Source organism: Papilio machaon, chromosome 23 (genome assembly GCF_912999745.1).
Source record: "Papilio machaon chromosome 23, ilPapMach1.1, whole genome shotgun sequence".
NCBI classification, from domain to species: Eukaryota; Metazoa; Arthropoda; class Insecta; order Lepidoptera; family Papilionidae; genus Papilio; species Papilio machaon.
In genome coordinates, this window is record NC_060008.1 from 3,404,474 (window position 1) to 3,424,180 (window position 19,707).

The 19,707-nt window shown below is 32.3% G+C and overlaps 1 protein-coding gene and 1 non-coding gene across 2 annotated transcripts in view; both read right to left on the reverse strand.

Moving 5' to 3' along the window:
* LOC106708970 (transcriptional activator cubitus interruptus) overlaps positions 1 to 4,622 on the reverse strand; it is an 89,187-nt gene extending 84,565 nt beyond the window's left edge. Inside the window, exon 1 of the mRNA XM_045683629.1 lies at positions 4,357 to 4,622. The gene's annotated coding sequence lies outside the window, so the exon portion shown is untranslated. The remainder of the gene's footprint in view (positions 1 to 4,356) is intronic.
* A 9,063-nt stretch (positions 4,623 to 13,685) lies between these two features.
* On the reverse strand, positions 13,686 to 13,759 carry Trnan-guu. Its single transcript has one exon. It is a non-coding gene; the product is annotated as a tRNA-Asn (tRNA).
* Between the last annotated feature and the right edge of the window lie 5,948 nt (positions 13,760 to 19,707).

Sequence of the window (19,707 nt, forward strand, 5' to 3'; positions counted from 1 at the left end):
GTTTTAATCTATATATATAAAAGAAAGTCGTTTTAGTTACACTATTTATAACTCAAGAACGGCTCAATCGATTTGACTGAAAATTGGTGGGCAGGTAGCTTAGAACCAGGAAACGGACATAGGATAATTTTTACCCCGTTTTCTATTTTTTTTTTATTCCGCGCGGACGGAGTCGCGGGTAGAAGCTAGTAATATATAATTTGTTTAACCAAATACAATTTATTATTGTATTCATAACCTTTGCAACCCGGATAACATTGCTGTTTATGCGATATTCAATAACACAAACATATTTCTAACGGGCAATTATATGTATAGAAGTACTGTAATTTTTTATCCCGGTCATTATCGAATCGGTCTCGTATCCTCTGCCGGGTCCGAATGTCTTCATCGCCCGTGACCTCGGGTGACCCTACCGCGACCTGTTCCAACTTATCTTCGAACAGCGTCCCGACTTAGCGATATCAGACTAAAACACGAATTACATGTACCCATGTGACGAAAACAGTCACATCATTTAAGAGATGTAACCCGAGATGTGTCTCTGTTTGTTTGATAGGTCGATATAATTTTTGTCAATACCCCGCTGTGAGTACAGTCGTTTCCATTTATTTACATATGTTATTGTTATTTGTACTTTTTCATACGACTTTTTATCGAATCGTATTGTAATAATATTTAACAATTTCATTTCATAATTTACTTTGTAAGATAAATTCAATCTTATTGCACAATAATAAGGTTAATTTTTTAGTGAAATTACATAAATACCCTGAAGATATAAAGGTTTCCTTTTTTTTTGTTTAAAACAGTTTTGTTTTTTTTACTTATGAAGAAATGTCACAACCGATAAAAGTTTACCAAAGTTTATCGACTGTTGTAACAACGATTAATAAACTTTCGTATTTCAATGTTCCAGCGACATATTTATGAGAATACCGAAGCATGCTTTTGTAAAACATACCACTGACCTATCTCACAAAATGTATATCAAACTGTATTGAAGTACAATCACGTACAAACATTCCAATGTTACCAACTCATGTCGGATTCATTTTTAAAAAATTCACAGAATTTGCATTGAACGATATACTTTTGCCTTCTTTACATGAACAATGTAATCTTCTTATACTGTAGCTTTTTGTATCAAAAAATTTAATATTTTATTTAAGAATGAAAAGTTCATTATTCAGTGACTACCTTTAAAAATCTGCGACTAAGAGAGGTGCAACAAAATAATAATTAATAGTTAACGTATCTCAATATAAAATTCTCGTTTCACAATGTTAGTTACCATACTCCTCCGAAACAGCTTGAACGATTTTTATGAAATATTATATTCAGTAGGTCTGAAAATCAGCTACTATCTATTTTACATACCTCTATTATTTTTTTTAACTGGGTGTGGACATAGTCGCGGGCAACAGCTAGTTTTTTAAATAAAATATTTAAAATATACATTCGTCTCTCTAGTTCTTTTTGAAAAAAACAGAAACAGTTATATTTTTCTACAGTCATTTTGTCGTTGCTAACTCACAGTAAACCTCTAGCTTGTTCGTTCATAATTATAGAATCACTTGAACCGCAACTTGAATATAAAAAATAACATTAAATTCTATAAAATAATTCGTTGATTACGTTACGACCGATCAAAAGGTATTAGGTGTTATTAAGAACGATTGGAGGATCATTAATTTTCATCAACTCGACAATATAGTTACATCGTTAGGTTTTTTAAAGCGTTTACAATCTCACTGTATACCAGAGAGGTATTATCAAAAGGCAGTATCCCCGCGGAGTAGTAAAGGAACTTATAGTTTAGGTAATTGCTTAATCAGCCCGATTGATGATCTATGGATTGGATCTCTTTGGTATGGTGCTTTTTTAAGTTATACATTTTTCATTACTGCGAACGCAAGCTAACATTCGTATGCGGAACACTTTGTTACTGTGGTTTTAATGCTTTATAACATTAAAGTAGAGTAGATAGACCACTTTATTTAATTCTTTCTATTTATCGTACATAACAAATCAATATTACAATAAAATTAAAGTATTGTGCCTCAGAATTAAAAAATAAGAAAAACATAAAATTTCTTTAATCTTGGTTAAGTCATTAGAAAATTTACTCAAGTCAAAGATGAAATATAAAGGTTTTATATCAACTTAAGGAAAAATACGTTTTTTTTTTCAGAAACGTTCGTCTAGTGGAAATGTAATTTAAGTCGGCGACCGAAAGAACGCCTTACAATCTTAAGCAGAGTTATAACTGTTGAGAGTCGGCTACGGAGGGCGTTTTATACGGATATGTTGTTACATTTTATGATTCGTATCGCAGCCTTATCATAGATGAGGTCCAATCAAGCGCTACAAAACTAACGATTTCTATAAAGATTACATTTAATGTGCCCGAACCGATGCTTTTTACAACGAACAAAGAAGTACATGATTGTACATTCGATATTTTTTTATTCGAATAATGTTCATCTTTCTTTTCATGTCGATTAAATTGTAAATGCAATGTTGTTTACTTGCTACGTATTGTGTTTGGAATAATTTAAATAGTGCACGAAGAGCAAAGTATTTGTTTCTTTAATAATTTGTAAATAATAAATATTCTGCTTATTTTCCATCTTTGTATTTCTTAGGTCTATGGAGAGCAACGAATTTGCAATCCAAACAAATCATTACTCTATCAGTTCGTGTTTCGTGACCGGCGCTCCTAAGCACCGCATTGTCGTACTGGAGGAAAGAATTTCAAACGTCGCCATTTGTTCGGGCAGTTTATAACAGATAGTTTTTTTTTTCACTATAAGCTAAAGGTAACAAAGCTTTACAGCCAAATATTAATGTAGCACATAGATTAAAAATTGCTAAATACTTGTTACACGACATTCTCTGTTAATTTAGGAAACTACATCAGACAATAAGAAATTGAAATAGTAAATAAAAAGTAAAAATCAATCCTAAAACATTTAAAATTGAGCTCCAATTACCTTAAGAGTTTTCATAGATATAGTCCTTGTTACTTGTTAAATATTTAAATTACATCTTACTAATATTTTAAATGCGAATGTTTCGATGGATTGTTGGGTGGATGTTTGTTAGAAGGTATCTCCAGAACTGCTAAACGGATCACACTGAAATTTGGTATAGATGTAAAACATAGTCTGATAGAACACATAGGCTACTAATTTTTTTTTTAATCTGCGCGGTTCTATTCACGGGCGACAGCTATTTAATTAATAAGTTTACAAAGCAATTTTTAAGCAAATTAAATTTGACATTATCGTTACTTTGTGTCGTAGTGCAATTATGACTGTTTGTCTTGGTCACAACATGGTTAAATAATTATTGACCTATTAATAGTTTTTTTTTTAATTTACAAACACTAACATCGGTCAGTTAATTCTTTTAATAAGCTATTTATAAATAATTGGACATTTGTATAATACTTACATTTATTGCCAATTAAATTTAACATTTGCAACACGAAAACGGTTTGTTGTATTGTAAAACTTTACAACTTAAATCGATTTATAGTTTGCAATTTGAACATAAAATGGCTTTGAAAATAAAATTCGTTTTATTGTTTAATCGGATTATTGCTGATGAATTTTTACTTCAGAACATTATCTTTTTGATGGTCATCGTCAACCGCTTTGACTTAGCTTTTAATTTATTTATTTGGTTTTGACTTTTCTTTAGGTAGATATAATGAAACTTATGAATAACCAACAATAATCTAGCTTGTAAGTTTTGTCACAAATATTTAATTTACTGCCATTGAATTAACTAATTAGTATTGCAACATTTTATTGCATTTCTTGTTTATTTTTTAAAATAAATGAAATGCTACAAACATTCCATATTTATTAATTTCTAACTGCTTAGTTATGGTAAACCTACATCCGTCGTTCCTTTGCCACAACAATAAAAAAAACTTCAAATTGAATACAAAAGAATTCTAATAAAAATGCACCAACGACAAGACGTTAGGTGATAAATAAAAAAAATCCAGCAATTCCCGGGAAAGACTAAAAACGTGACTGAACTGCAGCACTGTAAGGCCGGCTCCCCGCCGTTGCTCGGGATCGCTTTGTTTTTAAAACTTACAAAAAGTCAGCCCCATCTCATTCTGGCCGAGGCAGGTACAAAATCCTCCTCGGACCACATGTTGACAGCTTTTAGTACACGTAATATTGTCACTTGAACTAACAAATAACTAAGAAAAAGTAACTTTAGCGCGCGTTTTTTTGAAAAAATAAACACGTGAAGTATTTTCCACATGTTAAAGTAAATTGCTTTTTTCTAATATTATACTAGGGAATATAAATAGGATATTGAGAGACTTACTCTTGATTTGTCAGGTCATCTTGTGTCAAACTACATGCTGCAGCAATCCATTCGCATAATAAATACAACACAACACAGGCACTTGTCAAATAAATATGAAAAAAATAAACTTTGTCACACTACAAATGAAGATAATAAGATCCAATCGTTCACAGAATCACGCAGACCGTTAAAAGTCTTGAGTTTCTTTTATAAAAATAATATTAAAACGACTGTTTATAATCATACGAAGAAAAAAAACAAATCAACAGCGACGTCCGCCGCCGGCGCGGCTCGAACCGATATAGCAAAACATGGATGAAACGCGCCAACGGAACGGCGATTTCATCTCAATCTCGCCCGTCGAAACGAGACAGTAACATGACAATAAACGATTGTAAAACGTCAGGTGCGAAAGAGATGGTGGTTTTCTCATAACAGTTCCAAACATTACAGAAACTGACATTTCACCGTCTCGCTCCCCCGCAAAGTTATTTCCGTACAAATTGTATGCGGGCGTATTTGTTTTCCGTCCCTGTCTGGCGCGGATAGTGTTACCAGATAATGTCTTAATCGCATTTTCTTAGCGCTATGCTGACTGATGCACTACATAAACAATGATAATTCACGGATTTGCATGCACGATAAAGGCTTTTTAGTGAGTCAACATAATGGTTACCATTTCGAATTTATTTTGCGGGTGGTCTATAAATTGAGGACAGTAATGATAATGTATTTTATTTGTCTTACCAGAGCCTGCGCATGTTTATAATACAATGTTAAATCTACATAGTTTTATGAGTCAGTATTTGTTTTAAGTTTTTTATTGTTACAGTCAACTAATTAGATTTTAAATTATACTAATAATTTGAAAAATGTTTTCTTTCAATCCACAAATATTTTAGCAGTATCTAATGTAAAAACTTCCGCATCAATGTTGCAAGAATGAAAGTGCCGCCCGCACTTTTTTGCGTAATTTAGTTTCTACAAAAAAAAAAGAAAAAAAAACAATATAGTAACAAATTATACCTTAAAGTTAATAATTATAAAGTTTACTGTCGACAAAACTTAAGGAATTGTCCAAATTTTGGTAACAGTAGAAATCTACGAAGAGTCTGTTTTAACAGCCTTAATTACAGTTTTAATTGTTAAAAAAAAGGTTAGTGAAGACGCAGCCAATCTTTGCCGAAAATATACTTAGCTACTAAAATACGCAAGTCAAATCTAACTAACCTATGGGAACTAGTCCATTTAAGTATGAAGACGGAATTTTTTTGAAGTTTCCCATAACGTTGACTTGAAACGTCAGTGCATTGTCGTTGGGAAAACATTTGCTTAGTGGTCAATAACAAACAAGCTGCCGTGACGAGTATTTGTCGAGCACTTTACAAATAGATAATTATTTAGTCCCTTCAGACATTTACATAATACATTTACTTATATACATACTAGTTGTCTCTCCTTAACTCACTTAAACTAAAACTTAAGAAGTAGCCTATGTGTTCTTCCAGTTAACTTAGGAGTATGAAAAATATATAGTATTCGATTCTCAGACCCACTAAATATGTAGGTATATAGTTACATATAATGCTATAGAAATCGGTCTAGCCGTTTCGGAATAGTACGGTAACTAACATTGTGTAACTAGAATTTTATATATAAGGTCTAAACACAGACATTTTTATCTATAATATAGATTCCAACAGTTAATATAATTAATATTATAAATGCAAATGTTAATTATTATGTGTATATAGAACAGCTAAACGGATGTAGCTGATATTTGACATAGATATAGAATTAAGTTTTTTTAATTCATCGCGGACAGAGTCGCGGGCGACAACTAGTATTGAATTAAATGCTCAACATACTTGTAGACTATTATGTCTGTACTAAATTTTAAAAAGTAGCTTTAATTTGTTTTCATTAGATTTCAACGAAAATCGAGTCAGAATTTATATTAGTCTGTTCTTTCCTTCTAAGGTTTAAAATCTATAATTTTATTGTCCGTATTCAGAACAAACAAACAAATGTTATTTTCTCCTTGCATATTAATATAAAATTTAGAAATCGTTTTTATAAGTGTTTTATTACTTTATCTTGTTAGTGATTATGAAGTCATTATTAATATTTATGCCTTGCGAGTTGCGTTTAGTTTTTTATTTTTATAACGAGTGTTAATTAGGCAGCAAAAAATATATGACCAAGTTTGAAGGTATGAACACCGCTGTCAACGACTAGCGTGAAATCGCAACTCTTTATAGGGTTCCGTATGAATCATGTATGGTTAGAGAGAGAACTAATGCATACTGCCCTGAAGTCAGTACGACTTAATGCACTGCAAACAAAAAACAAAATATAAATCCCACATCGATAGTACGCGACAGTAACATCTCAAAGTAAACCCTTTAAAAACCTAACATCCATACAAATTTCCTTCAATTATTCCTCTTACGAATAAAGAGTATAAGGTTTTATTCAATTTGAAACTAGATGGCATTAAAAGGATTTGAAAATCGAACAGGTTTTACGTTACGAATGAAATGTTCAAAGAAAAGGGACGGGACTACAAAAAGGAATCGCGGTGAAGCAACTAAACTCGAAAGCTCAAAGGACTTGTGCTGTATTTTGTTTTGTCTGAGCGAGATAACTTGATCATCTCAACAATTATAAGAACGGCTTAAATAACAATCGATACAAGCGATTCGAAGACTAAAGACGACGTAGTAAATGCTAAATTCATAAGTTATTTGATGCGTTAAGTCGTTACAGTCGAGATGAATCGTAAAAATAACAATTTACAAGTTTGTCTGGCGCAAAACGAGACGGCCGATCAAATTACGACGTGTTAGAAAGGGATACGCGATGGACCCGGTCAGATCTTAGCTTGTGTATTTTTTCAGAGTTATTATGCCGGTTTGGATCTTTAATTAAGACATTCGTGCATTTATAATGAAATAACAATATGAGTCAACTCACACCGACACCTAAAGTCGACGAGCATTTGACCTCATGTTGAATTATTTAGCGGGTACAAATATCTTATCTTAATTTAGACGTGGACTTTAATTCTTTTTGCAACGTTCCATTTCATTTAATCATAATTAACTTAGCTGATTATTTATTTATACTGTAAAAGTTTTGCTGACAAGGAAAAAATTAATAAAAAAAATTTAAACAATTTAAATTATTTATAAAAGTTTATAGTAACATACGATCTTTATAACCCGGTTCGCAATTCACATACATCCTTCAAACCTATCATTTCGTTGGGATAAAATAACACATTGAACAAATTACTTGCAATAATTTTCAACGCCACTTGCGGTCAGACATTGTCTTATTTAATATAAACTATCTTTACCACATAAAATTACTTAGTATTTTAAAAAAATCTTTATTTCTGCCTTTCGTCAAAGCAAAATACTTCTTTTAGTCTTACTTTATCCTTACCTAATATATTAATGTAATAGATAATAATAGACCTTGCGACAAAAATACTAAATATTAAAACTAAAATTGCAGCAAAAAGGTTTTATATCTGATATTTCTTTTGAACTTAGTTTTATCTGTGACGTTCTGACATTTATTATCTGTACAATTATAGTATCGCGCGCGGTGCGTTTTAATCTCCGATGCACCTGCGATTTCGCTGATCGTGCACATGACACTGACACCCGTGCGACGCTGATGTACAAAAATATTACGTGCTTATCTGTTGAGAATTACTAGTGCTAGTATTTCTAGGAATGGCTAGCTCATGTTAAATGATTAAATACTTTTAAAGAGTTTTATACAAGCTGTTGTAACTAGTAGGTACTTATGATACTTGTAGTACAACAGTAGACTTCATTTACTACTAGTGCGTTGTTCTATGAATATTTTAATTGTAGTTTTAGAACATCCCTTAACCCTGACTTTCTACTGCGAAACACGTGTAAAAAACGATGTTTTCCTCTCTCTTATTCACATTGAAAAAATAGAGATTAGTAATATGTTTTGTAAGCGTTCTACAGTAATGAAAATTCGCGATTTCAGATGAGTCGCAATTACAAATCTATGCTAACGTTAATTGCATTTCCTACACTTTAATAACATTCCGTACCCCGATAACGAAATGAATAAAACTTTAAACATGACAATTTGAAATCACTTTGGTACACGAATAATTCCGATGGAATCATTAAGCCATCAAAAACCAAACAAATAGACAATCTACAATAATCTCTTCTGACGCCGTTACTCCGCTGTCCTCTCTAAAGTAAAGTCGCATGAATTAAAAAAAAAAAGAAAGAGCGTCTCGGACGCGTTAAATCGTGGTTCCGTAGCAAACAAAAAACATACAACGAAAAAGACGCATTGGCATTAAACTTTTGTGGCAATCGATTAAATGTTGTTTTTACTCTTTGTTCTGCTTAAAAATCGGTCAAATTAAAAATAGACATTTAAGAAGCGTGATTAGTTGCTTTTTGTTACTTTTTGTTTCTTTTTGTTTCTTTTATTTTTATCTTACTGGAAGCTTTTAAAGTTAATTTTTAATTTAATAATTTAATAATAATATAATTAATATAATTAATATTATTATATTAATTAATATAATTAATTAATTAATAGAATAATTTTTAATCTTTGCGTACTTCCTCATTCATTCATTCTACATAAAAAGAAGCTTAGAAAATATTTCTGAATCTACACTAACTGATGCAATCGGTCTTTTAATAATTATAATTACTCGCATAATTTATTCGTGCAGATTTTTCATATTACATCTATACACTAAAGAAGTCCCTTACTGACTGTTTGAAACTTTTAGTGCGACCGTAAGAGGGCCCTCTTAGTGACACTCAAATTCAATAACTAAGAAAGTATTCAACAAAAGAATACACTCGCTGTGTTTAATATTTGATTTATAAGTATCCCTAAAAATCCTAACTTAATCTGTTCCCAAAAAGTAAGTGATCGGTTTTATTAAGAGGGTTACCATATAGACAGATAAAAAATGGACATTCTGATAAGCACAATGTGTCGCTGCGACTGGGAATTTATGTTAATAAAGTTAAAAAATGTGGTGTGCTAGGGAAGCGTGATCACTTTGATTTGTCCACCTGTCCCCTTCTAACATATTACTAATTATATAAAGCTTATTCTTTCTATATATAGAACCACAAAAAATGCTATCAAATAAATAAATGGAATTAGATATCGTTTTACATGGATTCTTTAGAAAATTGTTCTAAGACGATCTTTGTAAGATGTAATAAAATAATGAAATTCATTATCTCATCGTGTCATCTGAATTTTCACTTCTTTTCTGTCTGTCACTGCATCTGCATAAAACAACTATCGTCCCTTTCATTCTCTATGAAACAAACAGAGAAAACAATGCTTCTGAAAAAATGATTCAGCGTTTCACGATTACTTTTTCGAAATGTAACTGATCGTAGATTTCTATGACCAAAATCCCCATTTAAAACACATATTGTTATCTTCGTTTTATTGAAAATAATGACAGGGATGAAGATATGTTTTATACAGAGATTTTGGTCGTAGAAACCAACTGGTAACTGAAGTAAAAGTTCGAATAGTATAAAATTACTCCTAAAAATCTAGAATTCCTAGATTATACTTGGTATAAAAAGTAAAAGACTACCTAAGTAATAAAAATATGTATACATTATATTTTTAAAGGTTATCGCATACTTAAAAATGTATAAAGAATATCGCCTGTCATGTTATAAATAGTCAGTGGCGATTACGACAAAGTAAATTGTTTTGCCAATTAGTTAACTTTGAAGCATACAAACGTTGAAAATGTACACCTGGATAGTATCATTTTACAGAAGATTGCGAAACTTCGATCCAATGTATGCATACTTAGAAAATATAATTTTTATTTCTCTTGTAAGCGTTTTGTTGGTATGACAAAATATCATATTCCAATGAACATTGAAATTTTATATTTCATTAAAGGTTATCACGCATTGATCCACTCCTCTCACTCGGCACCGTCTAGCCTCGCGATCGCCGCGGAATTCACTCTCCGCTGCCTCGACACCGTCGATTGAGTAGGATAAATATAGTAAAATTGCGATACAGCATTCTCACTTGCACGGGTGGATGGCGTGCGGTCTGAGAGTGGACGTCTCGTCGACAACTCGCGGATCGCGCGGCGTCCACCCGTGTAAGTCTTCGAGTGGATGCCGCGGCGATCCCGAGGCGGGGCGCTGCCGGGTGGGCGAGGAGTAGAGGTGTCGACGTTAACCCTTAAGTAACGATACAAAACTCAAAAAATTAACTATCGCACTCAGAGTCTTATCGGTCTCTAAGGAAGACTCTAAGTATAGATTACTCATAGAAAAAAAGTTTATTTGGTGTAAGATATACATTACACTTTCATAGATTACATAAGATTACACCGGTCTCTAATGTACACAGGGGATGGTCCAGTAGGTAGTAATATTTTATGTAACCACGGTTTAATAAAATTGTCTGGAAACATTGATTTGCTTAAAAATAATAATGTAAACTAACACTTAAAGATCAGTAATTTACTTAAATGTTATTTTATTTTTTTCTAGCCTACCGACTACGAAATTTACAAAAAAAAAATCCAACAATTCTCACAGCAAGGAGAAACGCAATAGAAGATAACAGGGGGCAGACAGAAGAAGAAAGATAAATATAATTCCCATAAGTGCGATAAGGCGGGACTATATAAAGTCATAAATATTACTCAGCTGGGTTCTTCTTACATGATACTTTTTTCATCCAAAAACGAAGATCTGTGTTGTTTACGAGTAGGTACTGTCGCGCTCGAAAGTGTTCTCGGAATTTTATTTTTATCAATGTCAAGCTTTCGAAGACGTTCGAACCTTTAATAAATGGGTAAGAAAGATATTAGAGAACAAACCGAACGCAGCGGGTAGTTCCTTTAAGAAATAAAATAGTACTTCTGTGCTCATCATTGTTTCTTTTGTACCATTCACTTAAAGACAAAGAATGTAAGCATACATACTACGATGGCGAAGTACCCGAACTCGGTCTTGGCTTCAGACTCCAGAGATCGCCAACGCCGCCTGACTTGCGCCGTCTCTGCTTGCTATCTGCTTGCAGCTCGCGCAACTTCAGATCCATTACGTCTCTCCAGTAGCATCCGAACCGGTCGAAGGGTTGTCGAGCAATTGATGTTCCGAAAAGTTAAAGGACTTGAGATTGATGATGATAGAGCGAATTGTCTCGTGAAATAAATTTCTCAAACAAAATGTCTAACATCGAAAGATCAAGATCGTATGCCATGTAATTAAGTTAAATAATTATTTAATTAACTTCTTGGAATGACTTCGTAACAACTTTTCTACTCGTCGATACATTAAAAGCAAGCTAATAAATTGAAATAGGCTTTATTGGAAACCCTACAGAGGCATCCGACACCGCGGCTGTGTATATTGTATTTTTTTCATTAATTCTGCCGCTCCCCGAGCCTATTAGTCATAACGTTATCAAGTTAAAAGACTATTTGTAATATATTTAATATAATATTTTATACCAACACGCGACGCAATTTATAAAACTTTAAAAAGTATAATTTATTAAATAAAAAGTTAGTAAAAATTAATTCAAGTGTAATTAATTAAAAATATTACACAGAATTGATTTACTACGTTTTAATGAAAACGTTTTGTGGTACATAAAAGCCATATTGCAAAAAATTTATGTAGGTAGTTCAGTGTCCAGAACAAGAGTAAAAACATATTAAATTTTATAAATATTTTACAGGATAAATGTATGAGCAAACGATGTATTGGACAAGGTAATCTTTTCTATTACAGCAAATATTAAGCTTTTAGCTTCTGAAATATCCGCCAGGAAAATTAATTGACGGATTATTTTTTAAAGGCACATAAATTGGAATATTTATTGATATTAGACAGCGGTTTATAAAAGGATATTTTCAAATGTGGGTGTGGCATATTTATTAATTTATGTATACTTAAATTAAGTCTAATTCATTCTTTAGATTATTTGATAGACTATATATTATAAAACTTGTACTTGAGAAAATTTTACTCAACATTTCTCAAAGACTTATGCCAGTTATCAAATTAATTATGATAAGGAACTTTAAAATAACTTTTAACCAACTAAAGTTTTCTAAAGATTAATGTTTTCTATTTTAAAATGTTACTTTATACTTACATAAATTTAGCCGAACAATACTACCGGCACATAATGTATCCTTGTTCCATTTTTATTTGTTTTGTATGTAATTTTTAGCTTACTAATCACATTATGTTGTTTTTTTTTTTAATTAATTACATTATAATGATAGTAATTAGTACTTAAAATGCAGGTAATAGTGTGTATGAGAAAATTCAAACTGTAATGGCGGCTTCCATGACGTAGTTCGTTATGATTGGTGATGCTCCATTGTTATGTTGACAGTTTTATTTTTAGTTTATTAAAAATCGCTCAAATTTTATTATTAACTAGCTTTTAGCCGCGACTCCGTCCGCGCGGAATAAAAAAATAGAAAACGGGGTAAAAATTATCTTATGTCCGTTTCCTGGTTCTAAGCTACCTATTTTCAGTCAAATCGATTCAGCCGTTCTTGAGTTATAAATAGTGTAACTAACACGACTTTCTTTTATATATATATATATATATAGATAGAATAATGTAGTAATTTTTTAGAAATCTAATTTATAGTTATTATTTTATATCTTTGTTGAGTCTTTTAAAAGAGAAATTTGATTGATTGTTTAGGTTAAACTGTGTTGATTTTAGAAAACTTTTAACTGTTCTTTTATTATTTTAGTAAACTATGATACGTTTTATTTACAACTTAATTTAACATTAAATTTCTACTAAAAAATCACAAAGAAAAAATACCAAAGACTCGTAAAATTAAGGAATTCGGTTTTAACGCAAACAGCAGGACAATAAAGGTCTCGGACTACTAAATTACTCCACTAAAATGGACGGTCGATCTTAAGATATAAATATTAGCCGGTCTGTCCGTGACGCTGTCTCGGGACAGTCCAATATCTCTAATTATCACGTCCGAGGTGGATAGATAGAGATATTTTTGTTTTTTCAGCTCACCCACTTAATAACATTCTTCACGCCGCCTTTATAGAAAGGCGTAGAGTCGAAGCTCTATATTACAACTAATTAACTTTTTTGATTTAATATAATTCACTTGAAACAATACTGGCTTACTTTGTATTAGGTTAGGTAACGCTTATTTACAGTCGCTCCGTGACTTTCTTAGAAGTACGAGGACGTCCAATTTGCTATGGAAAAATGTGATATTAATAACCTTGATTCTAGGACATTTGGGCAAAAAGTGTCGCCCCCGGGTGGGCTCGAACCACCAACCTTTCGGTTAACAGCCGAACGCGCTAGCCAATTGCGCCACGGAGGCACATATGAACCTATAGCTTAGTGGATAGTGTTCTCAGCTTATTGTTGCTTCCTTAGCTTAGGCGTATTAAATTCAACTGTGGCATATACAAACAGGAGAAGAATTTGTCTTTGCCAATACCTCTGGGTTAGAAGCGTGGGTTGAGTTGTTATTGAGAGGAAATTATCTTACTAATATTATAAATGCGAAAGTTTAGATGGATGGATGTTTGTTGGAAGGTATCTCCAGAACGGCTTCGTGGATATCGCTGTAATTTGTCATAGATGTAGAATACAGTCTGGAAGAACACATAGCGGACGGAGTCGCGGGCGACAGCTAGTAAGAATTTTTTTCAAGACAATGTTATTAATTGTTTTAGATATGTTAGATCGGAAAACGGTAATTAAAATACAAACAGTAATTTCCAGATCTAATTAATTTTTTTAACTGAACCTCGCGATGTATTTCTCTGTCCGTATCTTTGCACCCTAATACCCTCGTCGCCAGCGGTCACCTCGGGCGGAAGTTACCGAAACCGTTCATTTGGAGTTTTAGAGACGCCTTTTTTCATTCATTTCTTGTTGGAAAGTTTACGACTACAAAAAGAAAATAAAACAAATCTCTTGTTCCCAATGTATGGGAACTTTGTCTATGGAAGGACTTTGTTTTAAGATCTATTAGCACCGTATCTTCTGATATCGTAAATAGGATAGTGGTTCATCTATTTCTCAATTTTATTTTACACAATGCTTCATATTATTTTAACTTCGTACAAATACACAAAATAGAAAAATCATGCCTGGAGATACTCGCCTAGACCTAGAGCTAGTGCTGCCAGGCGTCCGGTAAAAGACGGACATAGGTAGGTTTTTTGATTGCGCGTTCCAAAATAAAGGGTGTCCGGGTTGTCCAGCTTTTGTTAGGCTTTTTACATTTCGCAAACGAGAGTGACCGAGCGCCGGCGACGAGAGTCGACTGACGGTCGTGTCCGGCCTTTCTACCCAAATGTCTGGCCAAACTGGCAACCCTACCTAGAGACTAGTCCTAAAGGAATATGGACATCATTGTAATATTTTGGTTGGTTTTTACCAATCTAGTTATGATCGTGACTTTTTTATTATGCTGCTTTACAAATCGAATCGTTATACGTATTCTAATTTATTTACTAAATTTAAGATTTTTATTGTGTAAATTCATGATATCTTATTCCAAAGTATTTGTAAAATAATAGGACATCTATGCGTCGTATTTTGAAACATATTCTTAAAAAAGCATTCACACGCGCAATGGCGCTGTTTTACAAATAGGTTTAGTGAATCAATACAGATGTCGCTGTGTGTGAGGTAATTATTTTCACAAAGCTTACAATCGCTAATACTAGGTGGCGCAAACTACATTTTACATAACCCTACTAAAATAAAAAGTAATGATGATTGTCAGCCATCGACGTTTTTCTAGGGATGTACAACTTAGTAGGGTTATAACGAATGTAAACTTGAATCCGTCGAAGTCAATACAGGCAAAGCTCGTGGGCTGAATCAGACTGACAGTAAATTTCTGCCACCGAAAGCGGTAGTTCGTGTGAATTGCGACCGTTTGTTCTTCGTGAAAACATTGTGTATTTTGTTCGTTCCGTGACTTAAAAAATTGATTATTTCTATGGTTATCTAGTTTTACCTCAGTGAAGTGCTTTTTGGTGTATTTAAGTGACCAACATTGTGGGAAACGTGGCCAAAAATCGGGAATCGGTGCGGTTATTTCAAGTTCGCCGGCTGTCTTGTTGTGGTGAGTGTATGATCGATATTTATCCCCTTTTATATTACATTGTTACACTTTTTATTATCACAATAAATTAAAGTATAATCTTAGTGAGAAATAAATTAATTACAAATCAAAAAAATTGTTTTAAAATACGTTTTACGCCTGACCATGAATTTATGTTTTCATTGTAACAGTCCTAGTTTTCAATCATTCAAACACCTAGTCAGTTACTATAATTTAATAAATGTAAATTGACTAGCCACCAATATTAATATTTTGAACGTGTTTACATAACTCTAGTTGTAATAAGTAAGTGTTATATTAAAAAAGTGTACAAATTACTTGATACCAATAATTTTGGTAAGAATAAACGCCATTTTGAGCGTTATTTTTAATCTTTTAAAATTCTTATTGGGTTTGTAACTTAAAAAATTATGTTTAAAAATATGCAAGATTGCTGACATATAATAGCAAAATTTACTTTTTAACTTTTTTAGTGGTATATTTTTTGATATTATGTAACAAATCTTATGGGTTCTTAATATGAATAAATATTAGATGGAATGGATGCCATCAAATTCTATAAAACTTGTATTTATTATTTCTACACTAATTATGAATTTTAATTTAGTTATTATTAATTTTTACTGTTTCTATTTAAATTAAAATATTCTCAACTTTACCTCCAGACAACATAGTTAATTATTTAAATTCTTTATGTTTCCATAGAACCAACTTAAAATGCTATGATTAAATGGATATGCATACACACAAATATCTCAAATACCCAACATTAGCTAACCAAAGATATAGGTTTATGAACAATATTGTTTACTTCGCATAAAGGGGAAAAATGGCAAGGAAGTAATTATGCCTAATCCTGATTATATTCTTTCAGTTCCTAAAAAATTTTTGTCATTTGTCTGGTCCAGGACTAAAACTTCTTAAAAAGTCTGTTAATAGTGAGACTCCTTTGACTACCTTTGTTTGTGTTGTCAATAGAGACATGTGTTTTGTTGTTTCAACAAGTAGACTGTTAGAAGTGTTAATATTTTGTATACATATTTAGAGTCAGCATTGAGAGGGTTGCTTGAAAGTTTGTTATTATTCTTATCTTATAAGACTAGAGTAGTAATATGGTCCAAGTAATTTAATAGTTATGTAGTTGTAAGACAATTAATACTTAACAAACTTCTTGCTAATTTTTTACTTTTTTCACAATTTTATATGTACATTCATCTGATGTTCTTGTTTGGTGCAAGAAAACATTGTTATGCAATCTGCGCAGTATCTACAAGATGACAACGGCTCCTTATTAATGTTACAAACGTGAAATTTTGGAGTATAGAATATTTGTTACTGTTACCATGAAACTCCAATATGTTTATGAAATTTGGAAAACAGACAGATTACAGTTGAGAATATTGATTGGGATTGTTTTTTTTTTTTTTTTAAATAAGTGCACACTAAGTTGCTGACCACAGATACTAAATTAGTATCTATTAATCCATTAAGTTTTAACAAACATTTTTGAAGAGTTATGGGTAGGTTATCCAATTTTATGTTGTAAAAAATAATTGCTACATACAAAATATCAAATTCATTTAAAACATGTTAACCATTTTCTACAAAAGGTGCATAATAAAGTAACAGGTGTGGTTTGATTACAAAAACTTCAATTTAATTGATAAATAGAGCACGAAGAGATAAACATTTATTACTAAAATTGATAAAGATAACTAAGTACTTAAACGAGGTTACGAAAACAGTTTAACGAATTAAAAAAAATTGAACATTACGTTTATAAACAAAAGAATAATGCGGCATCAGTAAATACTTTGAAGCAGTAAAGAGTTTTTGATAATGAAATAGGTTTTTTTATATTTACTACCTTTAATTTATTATTTTTATGCATTTAAAACGGTATGGTTCCGTTTTTCTGTTTTTTTTTTGTTTTTTGTCCGATATTTTTTTTCCTTGCATTTGATATAGAATGGCACAAATTATTTCACTACGACATTAAAATAAAGATAAATTTGATTTTTTTAGGATAGAAAAAATACAGTCAAACAAGTGATAAGGCGCCACACCTTTACAAATTCGTAGACTCTAGTTTATTATCTCGTGTGATCTCACCATTTGTAAACAAATGATTTTAAAAACCATATTAATGTATGCCTCATGAATATTTGTTTCTGTCCATTAGTCAGTACATGGAAAAATATGATAATTTATTTAGCAATACCAAGATTTTCTTTTAATCACGTAAATAACAATCTTGCGTGTTGTCACAAAAACTGTGAAGAGATAATTTAGTCAAATAGGTAATAGAACAATACTGTTTTCTCGCGCCTTCAACTGCGCCGGATTTTATTATCTAAAAAAAAAAAGTTTTTACGAATAATACTCATATTTTTTTTATTAATGAGTCTATTTTATTTCTTTTTAACTCATAGTTAAAGCATTTTATATTTTTTTACATTACTAGCAGTCGACCGCGACTCCGTCTGCGCGGAATTAAAAATAAAACTTAATTTGTAGCCTATGTGTTCTTCCAGACTATGTTCTACATCTGTGACAAATTTAATTAAGATCCGTTGAACCGTTCCGTAGGTGCCTTCAAACAAACAAACATCCATCCATCTAAACATTCGCATTTATAATATTAGTGTGATATTACGAAGTGTAGTATTCTAATCATTTGCATGTCGCTTCCATCAACAATACAGTTAAGTAGTCCAAAGAACGGAAGAAGTTTATTGCGTGGTTACCTTATAAGGCCAGTTCGCCAAAAATAGCTCACTTGTGACTTTCGCTATCAATCGCTTACACTTCGGGATATTTATGGTAGCCTGGTAGTCGGTCTTGCTATTGTCTTGCTAGGATTATCATTATTCTATGTACAACAATAAAGATAATATGTACTCTTGTTAGAAATTTGACAATTCTCTGTTGAGTGTACTTTTTTTGCTTCATTCTGTCACACTCAGAGTGGCTATTTGAACGCTAAAGGAGCCCCTTTGGGTAGGTTTTGTTATGCTAAATGTACACTACGGGATTAAAGATCACTTAACAACTATTCGTGAGCCTAAAATCTCCGTTTAAAACATATTATTATCTCTGTTTTGTCAAAGATAATGAGCCCTCTCATTATCTTTGACGATATGTTTATACAGAATTTTTGGATTCAGAAACCAACGTTAAGTGCTGCAGTTTATCTCTAATTTATAAACAGGAAGCGCAGACGAACTTAATAAATTTACGAACTTACATCGTTTTCAATATGCTCTTTCAACTAACTCGAGTAGACGTAACGATGTCCACACTAAGTGACCCTTAAAAGGCACCACTGGATTTACTACTGATTCCCGTTCGGAGCAATGCCCGTTTCGTTTTCTTTGACGCGTAGGGCCACGCCACACATGCGGACGGTCGCGTCGTTAAAACGTACAAACAATGCCACGCTCACATCTGCGCGCAGCTGACTCACGTGTGACGTCACTCTTTCACGCCATCATGGCTCGGCCCCGTTCAATGGTAAAAGATTAAACGACCAGAGTTTAATCAAATTAAAACATGTTTTTTATTACAAATAAATCTAAGTATGAAATGAAGAAATTGTGGAACGCCAAGTTATGGATTTATGCTAAAGTTTATCCAATTAAAGAGCTACAAATGCGATTATAGTGTAATTTTCAGGTGTGCGCGGTATCTATGGAAGTTCCGAAGAACCGATGTGTTGGCAATCACTGGTGCCAACACATTTGTGTATTGGGAGATGGCACCAGTGATTGGCACCAGTCTTATCACATGATAAAAAAACATTGCAACGATAGAAAAGATTACATGTGGCCTCTGTTTTTTCCCATTTACAGATTAACAATGTAATGTTGATGTGTTTCTTAGTACTTAGCTTTAATGTCAAAAAAGGAGAAACCTCTGTGAGCCTTGTAACGTCAACACAGTGTTACTGAACTGCTTTGTGCACTATCTTCAAAGAAACAAAGAGACATTGCGTTTACCCGCACACATCGTGACTTGAAATTTTTCAACAGCTTTTAGTTTTGTGGCTGCATTTTCTATTAACACTTTTGTTGGCTATATGTGGTAAACATAACACCTCACGTTTAATCACGGTCGCTCTTTACTTTTGTAATGTCTACATATTGCGTCAATGTACATCATACATTACTATAAGGATCAAAAAT